Source organism: Telmatherina bonti (genome assembly GCF_933228915.1).
Source record: "Telmatherina bonti genome assembly, chromosome: 15".
Classification (NCBI taxonomy): Eukaryota; Metazoa; Chordata; class Actinopteri; order Atheriniformes; family Telmatherinidae; genus Telmatherina; species Telmatherina bonti.
The window spans coordinates 37,299,741-37,321,207 of NC_136613.1; positions in this window are offsets into that span (position 1 = coordinate 37,299,741).

Below are 21,467 nucleotides of genomic sequence, written 5' to 3' on the forward strand. Positions count from 1 at the left end.
CTGATAATAAATGTGAATCCAGGCTGATAATAAATGTGAATCCAGACTGATAATAGATGTGAATCCAGACTTATAATAGATGTGAATCCAGACTGATAATAGAAGTGAATCCAGGCTGATAATAGATGTGAATCCAGACTGATAATAAATGTGAATCCAGACTGATAATAGATGTGAATCCAGACTGATAGTAAATGTGAATCCAGACTGATAATAAATGTGAATCCAGACTGATAGTAAATGTTAATCCAGACTGATAATAGATGTGAATCCAGATTGATAATAGATGTGAATCCAGATTGATAATAGACATAAATCCAGACTGATAATAGATGTGAATCCAGACTGATAATAGTTGTGAATCCAGATTGATAATAGATGTGAATCCAGATTGATAATAGACATAAATCCAGATTGATAATAGATGTGAATCCAGACTGATAATAGATGAGAATCCAGACTGATAATAGATGTGAATCCAGACTGATAATAGATGTGAATCGAGACTGATAATAGATGTGAATCCAGACTGATAATACATGTGAATCCAGACTGATAATAAATGTGAATCCAGACTGATAATAGATGTGAATCCAGACTGATAATAAATGTGAATCCAGACTGATAATAGATGTGAATCCAGACTGATAATAGATGTGAATACAGATTGATGATTGATGTGAATCCAGACTGATAATACATGTGAATCCAGACTGATAATAAATGTGAATCCAGACTGATAATAAATGTGAATCCAGACTGATAATAGATGTGAATACAGATTGATGATTGATGTGAATCCAGACTGAAAATAGATGTGAATCCAGACTGAAAATAGATGTGAATCCAGACTGATAATAAGTGTGAATCCAGACTGATAATAGATGTGAATCCAGACTGATAATAGATGTGAATCTAGATTGATAATAGATGTGAATCCAGACTAAAAATTGATGTGAATCCAGATTGATAATATATGTGAATCCAGACTGATAATAGATGTGAATCTAGACTGATAGTAGATGTGAATCCAGACTGATAATAGATGTGAATCCAGACTGATAATAGATGTGAATCCAGACTGATAACAGATGTGAATCCAGACTGATAATAGATGTGAATCCAGACTGATAATAAATGTGAATCCAGGCTGATAATAGATGTGAATCCAGACTGATAATAAATGTGAATCCAGACTGATAGTAAATGTGAATCCAGACTGATAATAGATGTGAATCCAGATTGATAATAGACATAAATCCAGACTGATAATAGATGTGAATCCAGACTGAAAATAGATGTGAACCCAGACTGATAACAGATGTGAATCCAGATTGATAATAGACGTGAATCCAGACTGATAATAGATGTGAATCCAGACTGAAAATAGATGTGAATCCAGACTGATAATAGATGTGAATCCAGACTGATAATAGATGTGAATCCAGACTGATAATAGATGTGAATCCAGGCTGATAATAAATGTGAATCCAGACTGATAATAGATGTGAATCTAGACTGATAGTAGATGTGAATCCAGACTGATAATAGATGTGAATCCAGACTGATAATAGATGTGAATCCAGGCTGATAATAGATGTGAATCCAGGCTGATAATAGATGTGAATCCAGACTGATAATAAATGTGAATCCAGACTGATAATAAATGTGAATCCAGACTGATAGTAAATGTGAATCCAGACTGATAATAGATGTGAATCCAGACTGATAATAGATGTGAATCCAGACTGATAATAGACATAAATCCAGACTGATAATAGATGTGAATCCAGACTGATAATAGTTGTGAATCCAGATTGATAATAGATGTGAATCCAGATTGATAATAGACATAAATCCAGATTGATAATAGATGTGAATCCAGACTGATAATAGATGTGAATCCAGACTGATAACAGATGTGAATCCAGACTGATAATAGATGTGAATCCAGACTGATAATAGATGTGAATCCAGGCTGATAATAGATGTGAATCCAGACTGATAATAAATGTGAAAACCATACTGATAATAGATGTGAATCCAGACTGATAGTAAATGTGAATCCAGACTGATAATAAATGTGAATCCAGACTGATAGTAAATGTGAATCCAGACTGATAATAGATGTGAATCCAGATTGATAATAGATGTGAATCCAGATTGATAATAGATGTGAATCCAGATTGATAATAGATGTGAATCCAGATTGATAATAAATGTGAATCCAGACTGATAATAGATGTGAATCCAGGCTGATAATAAATGTGAATCCAGGCTGATAATAAATGTGAATCCAGACTGATAATAGATGTGAATCCAGACTTATAATAGATGTGAATCCAGACTGATAATAGAAGTGAATCCAGGCTGATAATAGATGTGAATACAGATTGATGATTGATGTGAATCCAGACTGATAATACATGTGAATCCAGACTGATAATAAATGTGAATCCAGACTGATAATAAATGTGAATCCAGACTGATAATAAATGTGAATACAGATTGATGATTGATGTGAATCCAGACTGAAAATAGATGTGAATCCAGACTGAAAATAGATGTGAATCCAGACTGATAATAAATGTGAATCCAGACTGATAATAGATGTGAATCCAGACTGATAATAGATGTGAATCTAGATTGATAATAGATGTGAATCCAGACTAAAAATTGATGTGAATCCAGATTGATAATAAATGTGAATCCAGACTGATAATAGATGTGAATCTAGACTGATAGTAGATGTGAATCCAGACTGATAATAGATGTGAATCCAGACTGATAATAGATGTGAATCCAGACTGATAACAGATGTGAATCCAGACTGATAATAGATGTGAATCCAGACTGATGATAAATGTGAATCCAGGCTGATAATAGATGTGAATCCAGACTGATAATAAATGTGAATCCAGACTGATAGTAAATGTGAATCCAGACTGATAATAGATGTGAATCCAGATTGATAATAGACATAAATCCAGACTGATAATAGATGTGAATCCAGACTGATAATAGATGTGAATCCAGGCTGATAATAAATGTGAATCCAGACTGATAATAAATGTGAATCCAGGCTGATAAAAAATGTGAATCCAGACTGATAATAGATGTGAATCTAGACTGATAATAGATGTGAATCCAGACTGAAAATAGATGTGAATCCAGACTGATAATAGATGTGAATCCAGATTGATAATAGATGTGAATCCAGATTGATAATAGATGTGAATCCAGATTGATAATAGATGTGAATCCAGATTGATAATAAATGTGAATCCAGACTGATAATAGATGTGAATCCAGGCTGATAATAAATGTGAATCCAGACTGATAATAGATGTGAATCCAGACTGATAGTAAATGTGAATCCAGACTGATAATAAATGTGAATCCAGGCTGATAAAAAATGTGAATCCAGACTGATAATAGATGTGAATCTAGACTGATAATAGATGTGAATCCAGACTGAAAATAGATGTGAATCCAGACTGATAATAGATGTGAATCCAGATTGATTATAGATGTGAATCCAGACTGATAACAGATGTGAATCCAGACTGAAAATAGATGTGAATCCAGACTGATAATAAATGTGAATCCAGGCTGATAATAGATGTCAATCCAGACTGATAATAAATGTGAATCCAGACTGATAATAGATGTGAATCCAGACTGATAGTAAATGTGAATCCAGACTGATAATAAATGTGAATCCAGACTGATAGTAAATGTTAATCCAGACTGATAATAGATGTGAATCCAGATTGATAATAGATGTGAATCCAGACTGAAAATAGATGTGAATCCAGACTGATAATAGATGTGAATCCAGACTGATAATAGATGTGAATCCAGGCTGATAATAAATGTGAATCCAGACTGATAATAGATGTGAATCTAGACTGATAGTAGATGTGAATCCAGACTGATAATAGATGTGAATCCAGACTGATAATAGATGTGAATCCAGGCTGATAATAGATGTGAATCCAGGCTGATAATAGATGTGAATCCAGACTGATAATAAATGTGAATCCAGACTGATAATAAATGTGAATCCAGACTGATAGTAAATGTGAATCCAGACTGATAATAGATGTGAATCCAGATTGATAATAGATGTGAATCCAGATTGATAATAGACATAAATCCAGACTGATAATAGATGTGAATCCAGACTGATAATAGTTGTGAATCCAGATTGATAATAGATGTGAATCCAGATTGATAATAGACATAAATCCAGATTGATAATAGATGTGAATCCAGACTGATAATAGATGTGAATCCAGACTGATGACAGATGTGAATCCAGACTGATAATAGATGTGAATCCAGACTGATAATAGATGAGAATCCAGGCTGATAATAGATGTGAATCCAGACTGATAATAAATGTGAATCTAGACTGATAATAGATGTGAATCCAGACTGATAGTAAATGTGAATCCAGACTGATAATAAATGTGAATCCAGACTGATAGTAAATGTGAATCCAGACTGATAATAGATGTGAATCCAGATTGATAATAGATGTGAATCCAGATTGATAATAGATGTGAATCCAGATTGATAATAGATGTGAATCCAGATTGATAATAAATGTGAATCCAGACTGATAATAGATGTGAATCCAGGCTGATAATAAATGTGAATCCAGACTGATAATAGATGTGAATCCAGACTGATAATAAATGTGAATCCAGACTGATAATAGATGTGAATCTAGACTGATAATAGATGTGAATCCAGACTGAAAATAGATGTGAATCCAGACTGATAATAGATGTGAATCCAGATTGATAATAGATGTGAATCTAGACTGATAATAGATGTGAATCCAGAATGAAAATAGATGTGAATCCAGACTGATAATAGATGTGAATCCAGATTGATAATAGATGTGAATCCAGACTGATAATAGATGTGAATCCAGACTGAAAATAGATGTGAATCCAGACTGATAATAGATGTGAATCCAGACTGATAATAAATGTGAATGCAGGCTGATAATAAATGTGAATCCAGACTGATAATAGATGTGAATCTACACTGATAGTAGATGTGAATCCAGACTGATAATAGATGTGAATCCAGACTGATAATAGATGTGAATCCAGACTGATAAGAGATGTGAATCCAGACTGAATATAGATGTGAATCCAGACTGATAATAGATGTGAATCCAGACTGATAACAGATGTGAATCCAGACTGAAAATAGATGTGAATCCAGACTGATAATAGATGTGAATCCAGACTGATAATAGAAGTGAATCCAGGCTGATAATAGATGTGAATCCAGACTGATAATAAATGTGAATCCAGACTGATAATAGATGTGAATCCAGACTGATAGTAAATGTGAATCCAGATTGATAATAAATGTGAATCCAGACTGATAGTAAATGTTAATCCAGACTGATAATAGATGTGAATCCAGATTGATAATAGATGTGAATCCAGATTGATAATAGACATAAATCCAGACTGATAATAGATGTGAATCCAGACTGATAATAGTTGTGAATCCAGATTGATAATAGATGTGAATCCAGATTGATAATAGACATAAATCCAGATTGATAATAGATGTGAATCCAGACTGATAATAGATGAGAATCCAGACTGATAATAGATGTGAATCCAGACTGATAATAGATGTGAATCCAGACTGATAATAGATGTGAATCCAGACTGATAATACATGTGAATCCAGACTGATAATAAATGTGAATCCAGACTGATAATAGATGTGAATCCAGACTGATAATAAATGTGAATCCAGACTGATAATAGATGTGAATCCAGACTGATAATAGATGTGAATACAGATTGATGATTGATGTGGATCCAGACTGATAATACATGTGAATCCAGACTGATAATAAATGTGAATCCAGACTGATAATAAATGTGAATCCAGACTGATAATAGATGTGAATACAGATTGATGATTGATGTGAATCCAGACTGAAAATAGATGTGAATCCAGACTGAAAATAGATGTGAATCCAGACTGATAATAAATGTGAATCCAGACTGATAATAGATGTGAATCCAGACTGATAATAGATGTGAATCTAGATTGATAATAGATGTGAATCCAGACTAAAAATTGATGTGAATCCAGATTGATAATAAATGTGAATCCAGACTGATAATAGATGTGAATCTAGACTGATAGTAGATGTGAATCCAGACTGATAATAGATGTGAATCCAGACTGATAATAGATGTGAATCCAGACTGATAACAGATGTGAATCCAGACTGATAATAGATGTGAATCCAGACTGATAATAGATGTGAATCCAGGCTGATAATAGATGTGAATCCAGACTGATAATAAATGTGAATCCAGACTGATAGTAAATGTGAATCCAGACTGATAATAAATGTGAATCCAGACTGATAGTAAATGTGAATCCAGACTGATAATAGATGTGAATACAGACAGATAATAGATGTGAATCCAGACTGATAATAGATGTGAATCCAGACTGATAATAGATGTGAATCCAGACTGAAAATAGATGTGAATCCAGACTGATAATAGATGTGAATCCAGACTGATAATAAATGTGAATCCAGACTGATAATAGATGTGAATCCAGACTGATAATAGATGTGAATACAGATTGATAATAGATGTGAATCCAGACTGAAAATTGATGTGAATCCAGACTGATAATAGATGTGAATCCAGATTGATAATAGATGTGAATCCAGACTGATAATAGATGTGAATCCAGACTGATAATAGATGTGAATCCAGACTGATAATAGATGTGAATCCAGACTGATAATAGATGTGAATCCAGACTGATAATAGATGTGAATCCAGACTGATAATACATGTGAATCCAGACTGATAATAGATGTGAATCCAGACTGATAATAAATGTGAATCCAGACTGATAATAGATGTGAATCCAGACGGATAATAGATGTGAATCTAGACGGATAATAAATGTGAATCCAGACTGATAATAGATGTGAATCCAGACTGATCATAGATGTGAATCCAGACTGATAATAGATGTGAATCCAGACTGATAATAGATGTGAATCCAGACTGATAATAGATGTGAATCCAGACTGATAATAGATGTGAATCCAGACTGATAATAGATGTGAATCCAGACTGATAATAAATGTGAATCCAGACTGATAATAGATTTGAATCCAGACTGATAATAGATGTGAATCCAGACTGATAGTAAATGTGAATCCAGACTGATAATAGATGTGAATCCAGATTGATAATAGATGTGAATCCAGATTGATAATAGACATAAATCCAGACTGATAATAGATGTGAATCCAGACTGATAATAGTTGTGAATCCAGATTGATAATAGATGTGAATCCAGATTGATAATAGACATAAATCCAGATTGATAATAGATGTGAATCCAGACTGATAATAGATGTGAATCCAGACTGATGACAGATGTGAATCCAGACTGATAATAGATGTGAATCCAGACTGATAATAGATGAGAATCCAGGCTGATAATAGATGTGAATCCAGACTGATAATAAATGTGAATCCAGACTGATAATAGATGTGAATCCAGACTGATAGTAAATGTGAATCCAGACTGATAATAAATGTGAATCCAGACTGATAGTAAATGTGAATCCAGACTGATAATAGATGTGAATCCAGATTGATAATAGATGTGAATCGAGATTGATAATAGATGTGAATCCAGATTGATAATAGATGTGAATCCAGATTGATAATAAATGTGAATCCAGACTGATAATAGATGTGAATCCAGGCTGATAATAAATGTGAATCCAGACTGATAATAGATGTGAATCCAGACTGATAATAAATGTGAATCTAGACTGATAATAGATGTGAATCCAGACTGAAAATAGATGTGAATCCAGACTGATAATAGATGTGAATCCAGATTGATAATAGATGTGAATCTAGACTGATAATAGATGTGAATCCAGAATGAAAATAGATGTGAATCCAGACTGATAATAGATGTGAATCCAGATTGATAATAGATGTGAATCCAGACTGATAATAGATGTGAATCCAGACTGAAAATAGATGTGAATCCAGACTGATAATAGATGTGAATCCAGACTGATAATAAATGTGAATGCAGGCTGATAATAAATGTGAATCCAGACTGATAATAGATGTGAATCTACACTGATAGTAGATGTGAATCCAGACTGATAATAGATGTGAATCCAGACTGATAATAGATGTGAATCCAGACTGATAAGAGATGTGAATCCAGACTGAATATAGATGTGAATCCAGACTGATAATAGATGTGAATCCAGACTGATAACAGATGTGAATCCAGACTGAAAATAGATGTGAATCCAGACTGATAATAGATGTGAATCCAGACTGATAATAGAAGTGAATCCAGGCTGATAATAGATGTGAATCTAGACTGATAATAAATGTGAATCCAGACTGATAATAGATGTGAATCCAGACTGATAGTAAATGTGAATCCAGATTGATAATAAATGTGAATCCAGACTGATAGTAAATGTTAATCCAGACTGATAATAGATGTGAATCCAGATTGATAATAGATGTGAATCCAGATTGATAATAGACATAAATCCAGACTGATAATAGATGTGAATCCAGACTGATAATAGTTGTGAATCCAGATTGATAATAGATGTGAATCCAGATTGATAATAGACATAAATCCAGATTGATAATAGATGTGAATCCAGACTGATAATAGATGAGAATCCAGACTGATAATAGATGTGAATCCAGACTGATAATAGATGTGAATCCAGACTGATAATAGATGTGAATCCAGACTGATAATACATGTGAATCCAGACTGATAATAAATGTGAATCCAGACTGATAATAGATGTGAATCCAGACTGATAATAAATGTGAATCCAGACTGATAATAGATGTGAATCCAGACTGATAATAGATGTGAATACAGATTGATGATTGATGTGAATCCAGACTGATAATACATGTGAATCCAGACTGATAATAAATGTGAATCCAGACTGATAATAAATGTGAATCCAGACTGATAATAGATGTGAATACAGATTGATGATTGATGTGAATCCAGACTGAAAATAGATGTGAATCCAGACTGATAATAAATGTGAATCCAGACTGATAATAGATGTGAATCCAGACTGATAATAGATGTGAATCTAGATTGATAATAGATGTGAATCCAGACTAAAAATTGATGTGAATCCAGATTGATAATAAATGTGAATCCAGACTGATAATAGATGTGAATCTAGACTGATAGTAGATGTGAATCCAGACTGATAATAGATGTGAATCCAGACTGATAATAGATGTGAATCCAGACTGATAACAGATGTGAATCCAGACTGATAATAGATGTGAATCCAGACTGATAATAGATGTGAATCCAGGCTGATAATAGATGTGAATCCAGACTGATAATAAATGTGAATCCAGACTGATAGTAAATGTGAATCCAGACTGATAATAAATGTGAATCCAGACTGATAGTAAATGTGAATCCAGACTGATAATAGATGTGAATACAGACAGATAATAGATGTGAATCCAGACTGATAATAGATGTGAATCCAGACTGATAATAGATGTGAATCCAGACTGAAAATAGATGTGAATCCAGACTGATAATAGATGTGAATCCAGATTGATAATAAATGTGAATCCAGACTGATAATAGATGTGAATCTAGACTGATAGTAGATGTGAATCCAGACTGATAATAGATGTGAATCCAGACTGATAATAGATGTGAATCCAGACTGATAACAGATGTGAATCCAGACTGATAATAGATGTGAATCCAGACTGATAATAGATGTGAATCCAGGCTGATAATAGATGTGAATCCAGACTGATAATAAATGTGAATCCAGACTGATAGTAAATGTGAATCCAGACTGATAATAAATGTGAATCCAGACTGATAGTAAATGTGAATCCAGACTGATAATAGATGTGAATACAGACAGATAATAGATGTGAATCCAGACTGATAATAGATGTGAATCCAGACTGATAATAGATGTGAATCCAGACTGAAAATAGATGTGAATCCAGACTGATAATAGATGTGAATCCAGACTGATAATAAATGTGAATCCAGACTGATAATAGATGTGAATCCAGACTGATAATAGATGTGAATACAGATTGATAATAGATGTGAATCCAGACTGAAAATTGATGTGAATCCAGACTGATAATAGATGTGAATCCAGATTGATAATAGATGTGAATCCAGACTGATAATAGATGTGAATCCAGACTGATAATAGATGTGAATCCAGACTGATAATAGATGTGAATCCAGACTGATAATAGATGTGAATCCAGACTGATAATAGATGTGAATCCAGACTGATAATAGATGTGAATCCAGACTGATAATAGATGTGAATCCAGACTGATAATAGATGTGAATCCAGACTGATAATAAATGTGAATCCAGACTGATAATAGATTTGAATCCAGACTGATAATAGATGTGAATCCAGACTGATAATAAATGTGAATCCAGACTGATGAATGATTATTAATGATGATGGTGACACTGCAGGCTCCTTTGACGAACAGTAATATATAATCTGGAAGACAGGTGGAGGCACTTCCAGCAGATAAACACAGACAGAGTTCGAAGTCGGCAGCCTACCAGGTCCGGTTTTCACCCGGTCATGATTGTGTTGTTGCGTAACCCAGTGTTGTTTTGTGAAGAAGTGACACACTGCAGCATGAAGAAGTGTAATAAGTGTGTGCAGAGAAAAGATGAGAGGAGGAAGAAACTCTGCATTAAAAAGTTGTAAAACATCAGAACCTTCACAGACTTCGTTGTGGAGGGAGGAGGTCTACCTGCAGACCGCTGGGGTCGTCACGTCATCCGCAGTCTGATAGGATCAGCCCTCTGACGGCTGATTTATGAGCCACAGAGGATGTGGTGCTGCTTGCCTGCAGACAGCAGCAGCCGTCTGAGAGGAACACTGATCAGGAGCCCGGATCAGGAACCCAGATCATCCGGGGCAGCTGGGGTTATCTGAAGATGGTTATCTGCTGAACATCTTCTGGTGCTGCCTGATGGATCGTTGTTGAGTGGGTGGGTCTAACTGTGGACCACTGTCACAGACAAACATGCCAAAGGTCAGCAGCATGTGACCTTTCCTGTTTCCCACAGTCAGTGAACGTCACATTGACTTTCTGTTTGTCTGAAAATGTCATATTGGCTTTTTAAAGAAAACATGAGGACCCTTCGTCTGAGGGAGAAATGGTTTTAAAATTAAACTTTGCAGCCCCAAAGTCAAAATATAAAACTTTATATGTCTCCAAATGTAAATAATATGACTTTGATTTTATTTCTAAATTGAACCTCAAACCCCTAAAAAGTTGGGACGCAGTCTATCATGTAAAACCAAATTCCATCATTTATAAATCCCGTTTTATCATTTTAACATTTCATGGAAAATATGAGCTAACGCAGCAACACATCTGCAAACAGGAATTGCTGGATGATGTTTTGCATCGTCTTGCTGAAAACCTCAAGATTGTCAGGATGAGAGCAGATTTGGCCAACAGAGATTCCTTCTTATTCTCTGAATCTTCTGATGATTTTCGACAGAGAGAGATCTTCAACATCTGAGAAACATTTTTCTGAAATGGTTCCACAACTTTTACACCCAGTTTGTTTCAAATTTAAAGCTCCGTCCATCTTTCCATCTGGATGACTGAAATACTCCTTTTATACCTAGTCATGTTACTGACCTGTTCCCAGTTAAGCTGGCCACGGTTCCGGTTAATCGGTCACGTCACCAACCTGGTTTTGGTTAAATCAGTCATGTCACCAAACCTGGTTCTGGTTAAATCGGTCACATCAACAACCTGGTTCTGGTTGAGCTGGTCACGTCACCAACCTGGTTCTGGTTAAATCAGTCATGTCACCAAACTGGTTCTGGTTAAATTGGTGACATCATTGACCTGGTTCTGGGAAAGTTGGTAACCTCACCAACTTGGTTCTGGTTAAATTAGTAACCTCACCAACCTGGTTCTGGTTGAGCTGGTCACGTCACCAACCTGGTTCTGGTTAAATCAGTCATGTTACCAAACTGGTTCTGGTTAAATTGGTAACCTCACCAACCTGGTTTTGGTTAAATCGGGCATGTCACCGACCTGGTTGTGATTGAATCTTTCTCGTCACAGACCTGTTCCTGGTTAAATTGGTCATGTCACCAACCTGGTTCTGGTTTAATCGGTCACATCAACAACCTGGTTCTGGTTGAGCTGGTCACGTCACCAACCTGGTTCTGGTGAAATCGGTCATGTCACCAAACCGGTTCTGGTTAAATTGGTAACCTCACCAACTTGGTTCTGGTTAAATTGATAACCTCGCCAACCTGGTTCTGGTGAAATCGGTCACGTCACCAACCTGGTTCTGGGTAAATTGTTAACCTCACCAACCTGGTTCTGGTTGAGCTGGTCATGTCACCAACCTGGTTCTGGTTAAATCGGTCATGTCACCAAACCGGTTCTGGTTAAGCTGGTCACGTCACCAACCTGGTTCTTGTTTAATCGGTCATGTCACCAAACTGGTTCTAGTTAAATTGTTGACGTCATTGACCTGGTTCTGGGTAAATTGGTAACCTCACCAACTTGGTTCTGGTTAAATATGTAACCTCACCAACCTGGTTCTGGTGAAATCGGTCACGTCACCAACCTGGTTCTGGGTAAATTGGTAACCTCACCAACCTGGTTCTGATTAAATTGTTAACCTCACCAACCTGGTTCTGGTGAAATCGGTCACGTCACCAACCTGTTCCCGGTTAAATTGGTCATGTCACCAACCTGGTTCTGGTTAAATCGGTCATCTCACCAAACCTGGTTCTGGGTAAATTAGTAACCTCACCAACTTGGTTCTGGTGAAATCTGTCACGTCACCAACCTGGTTCTGGCTACATTGGTCATGTCATCGACCTGGTTGTGGTTAAATCTTTCAAGTCACAGACCTGGTTCTGGTTTAATTGGTCACGTCACCAACCTGGTTTTGGATAAATTGGTAACCTCACAAACCTGCTTTTGGTTAAATCGGCCATGTCACTGACCTGGATGTGATTAAATCTGTCTCGTCACAGACCTGTTCCCGGTAAAATTGGTCATGTCACCAACATGGTTCGGGTTAAATCTGTCACGTCACCAACCTGGTTCTGGTTTAATCGGTCACATCACCAACCTGGTTCTGGGTAAATTGGTAACCTCACCAACCTGGTTCTGGTGAAATCAGTCACGTCACCAACCTGGTTCTGGTTACATTGGTCACGTCATCGACCTGGTTCTGGTTGAGTTAGTCAAGTCACCAATCTGGTTCTTGTTTAATCAGTCATATCACCCAACCTGGTTCTGGGTAAATTAGTAACCTCACCAACTTGGTTCTTTTTAAATTGGTAACCTCACCAACCTGGTTCTGGTAAAATCGGTCACGTCACCAATCTGGTTCTGGGTAAATCGGTCACATCATAGACCAGGTCTTATTTAAATCTTTCACTTGACAGATCTGTTCCCGGTTAAATTGGTCATGTCATCAACCTGGTTCTGGTTAAATCGGTCACGTCACCAACCTGGTTCTAGTTTGATCGGTCATGTCACCAACCTGGTTTTGGTTAAATCGGTCACGTCACCAACCTGGTTTTGGGTAAATTGGTAACCTCACCAACCTGGTTCTGGTTAAATCGGTCCCATCACCAACCTGGCTCTGGTTGAGCTGGTCACGTAACCCACCTGATTCTGGTTAAATCGGTCATGTCACCAAACTGGTTCTGGTTAAATTGGTCACGTGCTTGACCTGGTTCTGGGCAAATTGATAACCTCACGAACTTGGTTCTGGTTAAATTAGTAACCTCACCAACCTGGTTCTGGTGAAATCGGTCACGTCACCAACCTGGTTCTGGTTAAATCGGTCACGTCACCAACCTGGTTCTGGTTAAATCGGTCACATCATCGACCTGGTTTTGGTTAAATCTTTCACGTGACAGACCTGTTCCCAGTTAAATTGGTCATGTCACCAACCTGGTTCTGGTTAAATCGGTCACATCACCCACCTGGTTCTGGTTAAATCAGTCACCTCACCAACCTGGTTCTAGTTTGATCGGTCATGTCACCAACCTGGTTCTGGTTAAATCAGTCCTATCACCAACCTGGTTCTGGTTAACTCAATCACGTCACCAACCTGGTTATGGTTATTCTTTCACGTCAACAACTTGGTTCTAGTTAAATTGGTCCCATCACCAACCTGGTTCTGGTTTAATCGGTCACGTCACCAACCTGGTTCTGGTTGAATCGGTCACATCATCGACATGGTCTTGTTTAAATCTTTCACGTCACAGACCTGTTCCCGGTTAAATTGGTCATGTCACCAACCTGGTTCTGATTAAATCGGTCACCTCACCAACCTGGTTCTAGTTTGATCGGTCATGTCACCAACCTGGTTCTGGTTAAAACAGTCATATCACCAAACTGGGTCTGGTTAAATCGGTCACATCACCAACCTGGTACTGGTTGAGCTGGTCATGTCACCAACCTGGTTCTGGTTAAATCGGTCATGTCACCAAACCGGTTCTGGTTAAGCTGGTCACATCACCAACCTGGTTCTGGTTTAATCGGTCATGTCACCAAACTGGTTCTGGTTAAATTGGTCACGTCATTGACCTGGTTCTGGGAAAATTGGTAACCTCACCAACTTCGTTCTGGTTAAATTAGTAACCTCACCAACCTGGTTCTGGTTAAATTGGTCACGTCATCGACCTGGTTGTGGTTAAATCTTTCAAGTCACCAACCTGGTTCTGGTTTGATCGGTCACGTCACCAACCTGGTTTTGGTTAAATTGGGCATGTCACCGACCTGGTTGTGATTAAATCTTTCTCGTCACAGACCTTTTCCTGGTTAAATTGGTCATGTCACCAACATGGTTCTGGTAAATCGTTCACGTCACCAACCTGGTTCTGGTTTAATCGGTCATGTCACTAACTTGGTTCTGGTTAAATCGGGCATGTCACCGACCTGGTTGTGATTAAATCTTTCTCGTCCCAGACCGTTTCCTGGTGAAATCAGTCACGTCTCCAACCTGGTTCTGGTTACATTGGTCACGTCATCGACCTGGTTCTGGTTGAGCTAGTCATGTCACCAATCTGGTTCTGGTTTAGTCAGTCATATCACCAAACCTGGTTCTGGGTAAATTAGTAACCTCACCAACTTGGTTCTTTTTAAATTGGTCACATCACCAACCTGACTCAGGTTAAATCGGTCATGTCACCAAACTGGTTCTGGGTAAATTGGTAACATCACCAACCTGGTTCTGGGTAAATCGGTCACATCATAGACCAGGTCTTATTTAAATCTTTCACTTCACAGATCTGTTCCCGGTTAAATTGGTCATGTCATCAACCTGGTTCTGGTTAAATCGGTCACATCACCAACCTGGTTCTAGTTTGATCGGTCATGTCACCAACCTGGTTTTGGTTAAATCGGTCACGTCACCAACCTGGTTTTGGGTAAATTGGTAACCTCACCAACCTGGTTCTGGTTAAATCGGTCCCATCACCAACCTGGTTCTGGTTGAGCTGGTCACGTAACCCACCTGACTCTGGTTAAATCGGTCATGTCACCAAACTGGTTCTGGTTAAATTGGTCACGTGCTTGACCTGGTTCTGGGCAAATTGATAACCTCACGAACTTGGTTCTGGTTAAATTGGTAACCTCACCAACCTGGTTCTGGTGAAATCGGTCACGTCACCAACCTGGTTCTGGGTAAAATGGTAACCTCACCAACCTGGTTCTGGTTACATCGGTCACATCATCGACCTGGTTCTCGTTATTCTCTAATGTCACCAACCTGGTTTTAGTTAAATCGGTCCCATCACCAACCTGGTTCTGGTTTAATCTGTCATGTCACTAACCTGGTTCTGGTTAAATCGGTCATGTCACCAAACCTTGTCCTGGTTGAATCAGTCATGTCACCAAACAGGGTCTGGTTAAATTGGTCATGTCATTGCCCTGGTTCTGGTTAAATTGTTAACCTCACCAACCTGGTTCTGGTGAAATCGGTCACATCACCAACCTGGTTCTGGTTAAACTGGTCACGTCACCAACCTGGTTCTGGTTAAGTCGGTTACGTCTGTGACCTGGTTGAGGTTAAATCTTTCACGTAACAGACCTGTTCCCGGTTAAGTCGCTCATGTCACCAACCTGGTTCTGGTGAAATCTGTCACGTCACCAACCAGGTTCTGGTTTAATCGGTCATGTCACCAAACCTGGTTCTGGTTAAATCTGTCACATCACCAACCTGGTTCTGGTGAAATCGGTCACGTCACCAAACTGGTTCTAGTTTTATCGGTCATGTCTCCAACCTGGTTCTGGTTGAATTCGTTATGTCACCAACCTGGTTCTGGTTAATTCAGTCACATCATCAACCTGGTTTTGGTTAAATCTTTCACGTGACAGACCTGTTCCCAGTTAAATTGGTCATGTCACCAACCTGGTTCTGGTTAAATCGGTCACATCACCAACCTGGTTCTGGTTAAATCAGTCACCTCACCAAACTGGTTCTAGTTTTATCGGTCATGTCTCCAACCTGGTTCTGGTTGAATTCGTTATGTCACCAACCTGGTTCTGGTTAATTCAGTCATGTCACCAACCTGGTTCTGGTTAAATCAGTCCTATCACCAACCTGGTTCTGGTTATTCTTTCACGTCAACAACTTGGTTCTAGTTAAATTGGTCCGATCACCAACCTGGTTCTGGTTTAATCGGTCACGTCATCGACCTGGTTGTGGTTAAATCTTTCACGTCACAGACCTGTTCCCGGTTAAATTGGTCATGTCACCAACCTGGTTCTGATTAAATCGGTCACCTCACCAACCTGGTTCTAGTTTGATCGGTCATGTCACCAACCTGGTTCTGGTTAAATCAGTCATATAACCAAACTGGGTCTGGTTAAATCAATCACATCACCAACCTGGTTCTGGTTGAGCTGGTCATGTCACCAACCTGGTTCTGGTTAAATCGGTCATGTCACCAAACCGGTTCTGGTTAAGCTGGTCACATCACCAACCTGGTTCTGGTTTAATCGGTCATGTCACCAAACTGGTTCTGGTTAAATTGGTCACGTCATTGCCCTGGTTCTGGGTAAATTGGTAACTTCACCAACTTGGTTCTAGTTAAATATGTAACCTCACCAACCTGGTTCTGGTGAAATCGGTCACGTCACCAACCTGGTTCTGGGTAAATTGGTAACCTCACCAACCTGGTTCTGGTTAAATTGTTAACCTCACCAACCTGGTTCTGGTGAAATCGGTCACGTCACCAACCTGGTTCCGGTTAAATTGGTCACGTCACCGACCTGGTTTTGGTTAAATCGGCCATGTCACTGACCTGGATGTGATTAAATCTTTCTCGTCACAGACCTGTTCCCGGTAAAATTGGTCAGGTCACCAACATGGTTCGGGTTAAATCTGTCACGTCACCAACCTGGTTCTGGTTTAATCGGTCATGTCACCAACCTTGTTCTGGTTAAATCGGTCACATCACAAACCTTGTTCTGGTGAAATCGGTCACGTCACCAACCTGGTTCTGGGTAAATTGGTAACCTCACCAACCTGGTTCTAGTTAAATTGGTAACCTCACCAACCTGGTTGTGGTGAAATCAGTCACGTCACCAACCTGGTTCTGGTTACATTGGTCACGTCATCGACCTGGTTCTGGTTGAGCTAGTCATGTCACCAATCTGGTTCTGGTTTAATCAGTCATATCACCAAACCTGGTTCTGGGTAAATTAGTAACCTCACCAACTTGGTTCTTTTTAAATTGGTAACCTCACCAACCTGGTTCTGGTAAAATCGGTCACGTCACCAACCTGGTTCTGGGTAAATTGGTAACATCACCAACCTGGTTCTGGTTAAATCGGTCACATCATAGACCAGGTCTTATTTAAATCTTTCACTTGACAGATCTGTTCCCGGTTAAATTGGTCATGTCATCAACCTGGTTCTGGTTAAATCGGTCACGTCACCAACCTGGTTCTAGTTAAATCGGTCCCATCACCAACCTGGTTCTGGTTAAATTGGGTAACCTCACCAACCTGGTTCTGGTGAAATCGGTCACGTCACAAACCTGGTTCTGGGTAAATTGGTAACCTCACCAACCTGGTTCTGGTTAAATCGGTCACATCATCGACCTGGTCTTGGTGAAATCTTTCACGTCACAGAACTGTTCGCGGTTAAGCTGTTCAAGTCACCGACCTGGTTCTCATTATTCTGGAATGTCACCAACCTGGTTCTAGGTAAATCGGTCCCATCACCAACCTGGTTCTGGTTTAATCTGTCATGTCACCAAACCTTGTCCTGGATTGAATCAGTCATGTCACCAAACAGGGTCTGGTTAAATTGGTCATGCCATTGCCCTGGTTCTGGTTAAATTGTTAACCTCACCAACCTGGTTCTGGTGAAATCGGTCACATCACCAACTTGGTTCTGGTTAAATTGGTCACGTCACCAACCTGGTTCTGGTTAAGTCGGTTACGTCAGTGACCTGGTTGAGGTTAAATCTTTCACGTGACAGACCACTGTTATGGGGGGGGGGGGGGGGGGGGGGGGGTAAAAGAAAGAGATAAAGAGAAAAAGAAAGAAGCTCAGTGTATCAGGAAATGTCCCTCAGCAGTCTAAACCTATAGCAGCATAACTAAGGGATGCTAACCATCCCTAGCTATAGGACTTATCAAAAAGATAAGTCTTCAGCCTAGTCTTAAAGGTGGGGAGGGTGTCTGCTTCCCTAACACTAACTGGGAGCTTATTCCATAAGAGAGGGGCCTGATAACCAAAGGCTCTGCCTCCTGCTCGGCTCTTTGAGACTCTAGGAACCACAAGTAAGCCTGCAGTCTGCGAACGAAGTACTCTACTTGGTATATAAGGAACAATGAGGTCTTTGATATATAGTGGTGCCTGGTTGTGGAGGGCTTTATATGTAAGGAGAAGGATTTTTAATTCTATTCTAGATTCAACAGGCAGCCAATGAAGAGGGGCTAAAACTGGAGAAATATGATCTCTCCTGCTGGTTCTGGTCAGGACTCTGGCTGCAGAATTCTGGATCAGCTGAAGGCTTTTCAGGGCATATTTAGGACAGCCCAGTAATAGAGAGTTACAGTAATCTAGTCTCGAAGTAACAAAAGCGTGAACCAGTTTTTCTGCATCACTCCGAGACAGAATGTCCCTAATTTTGGCTATATTACGTAAATGAAAGAAGGCTGTTTTAGTAACCTGCTTAATATGTGGGCCAAAGGACAGGTCAGGGTCAAATATTACTCCAAGGTTTCTCACTGTAGCACTGGAAGCTAAAGTAATGCCATCCAGGTTCATTACAAATCGGTCATGTCACTAACCTGGTTCTGGTTAAATTCGTCACATCACCAAACTCGTGGTGGTTGAGCTGGTCACGTCACCAACCTGGTTCTGGTTAAATCGGTCATGACAATAAAACTGGTTCTGGTTAAATTGGTCACGTCATTGACCTGGTTCTCGTTAAATTGGTAACCTCACCAACTTGGTTCTGGTTGATTTTGGTAACCTCACCAACCTGGTTCTGTTTAAATCGGTCCCATCACCGACCTGGTTCTGGTTGAGCTGGTCACGTCACCAACCTGATTCTGGTTAAATCGGTCATGTCACCAAACTGGTTCTGGTTAAATCGGTCATGACAATAAAACTGGTTCTGGTTAAATTGGTCACGTCATTGACCTGGTTCTCGTTAAATTGGTAACCTCACCAACTTGGTTCTGGTTGATTTTGGTAACCTCACCAACCTGGTTCTGTTTAAATCGGTCCCATCACCGACCTGGTTCTGGTTGAGCTGGTCACGTCACCAACCTGATTCTGGTTAAATCGGTCATGTCACCAAACTGGTTCTGGTTAAATTTTTCACGTACTTGACCTGGTTGTGGGTAAATTGGTAACCTCACCAACTTGGTTCTGGTTAAATTGGGAACCTCACGAACCTGGTTCTGGTGAAATCGGTCACGTCACCAACCTGGTTCTGGGTGAATCGGTCACATCATCGACCTGGTCTTGGTTAAATCTTTCACGTCACAGAACTGTTCGCGGTTAAGATGTTCATGTCACCGACCTGGTTGTGGTTATTCTGTAATGTCACTAACCTGGTTCTAGTTAAATGAGTCCCATCACCAACCTGGTTCTTGTTAACTCAATCATGTCACCAACCTGGTTCTGGTTATTCTTTCTCGTCACCAACCTGGTTCTAGTTTAATCGGTCCTATCACCATCCTAGTTTTGATTTAATCTGTCACGTCACCAACTTGGTTGTGGTTAAATCGGTCACGTCACCAACCTGGTTCTGGGTAAATTGGTAACCTCACCAACTTGGTTCTAGTTAAATTGGTATCCTCACCAACCTGGTTCTGGTTACATTGGTCACGTCATCGACCTGGTTCTGGTTGAGCTAGTCATGTCACCAATCTGGTTCTGGTTTAATCAGTCATATCACCAAACCTGGTTCTGGGTGAATTAGTAACCTCACCAACTTGGTTCTTTTTAAATTGGTAACCTCACCAACCTGGTTCAGGTAAAATCGGTCACGTCACCAACCTGGTTCTGTTTAAATCGGTCCCATCACCGACCTGGTTCTGGTTGAGCTGGTCACGTCACCAACCTGATTCTGGTTAAATCGGTCATGTCACCAAACTGGTTCTGGTTAAATTTTTCACGTACTTGACCTGGTTGTGGGTAAATTGGTAACCTCACCAACTTGGTTCTGGTTAAATTGGGAACCTCACGAACCTGGTTCTGGTGAAATCGGTCACGTCACCAACCTGGTTCTGGGTGAATCGGTCACATCATCGACCTGGTCTTGGTTAAATCTTTCACGTCACAGAACTGTTCGCGGTTAAGATGTTCATGTCACCGACCTGGTTGTGGTAATTCTGTAATGTCACTAACCTGGTTCTAGTTAAATGAGTCCCATCACCAACCTGGTTCTTGTTAACTCAATCATGTCACCAACCTGGTTCTGGTTATTCTTTCTCGTCACCAACCTGGTTCTAGTTTAATCGGTCCTATCACCATCCTAGTTTTGATTTAATCTGTCACGTCACCAACTTGGTTGTGGTTAAATCGGTCACGTCACCAACCTGGTTCTGGGTAAATTGGTAACCTCACCAACCTGGTTCTAGTTAAATTGGTATCCTCACCAACCTGGTTCTGGTTACATTGGTCACGTCATCGACCTGGTTCTGGTTGAGCTAGTCATGTCACCAATCTGGTTCTGGTTTAATCAGTCATATCACCAAACCTGGTTCTGGGTGAATTAGTAACCTCACCAACTTGGTTCTTTTTAAATTGGTAACCTCACCAACCTGGTTCAGGTAAAATCGGTCACGTCACCAACCTGG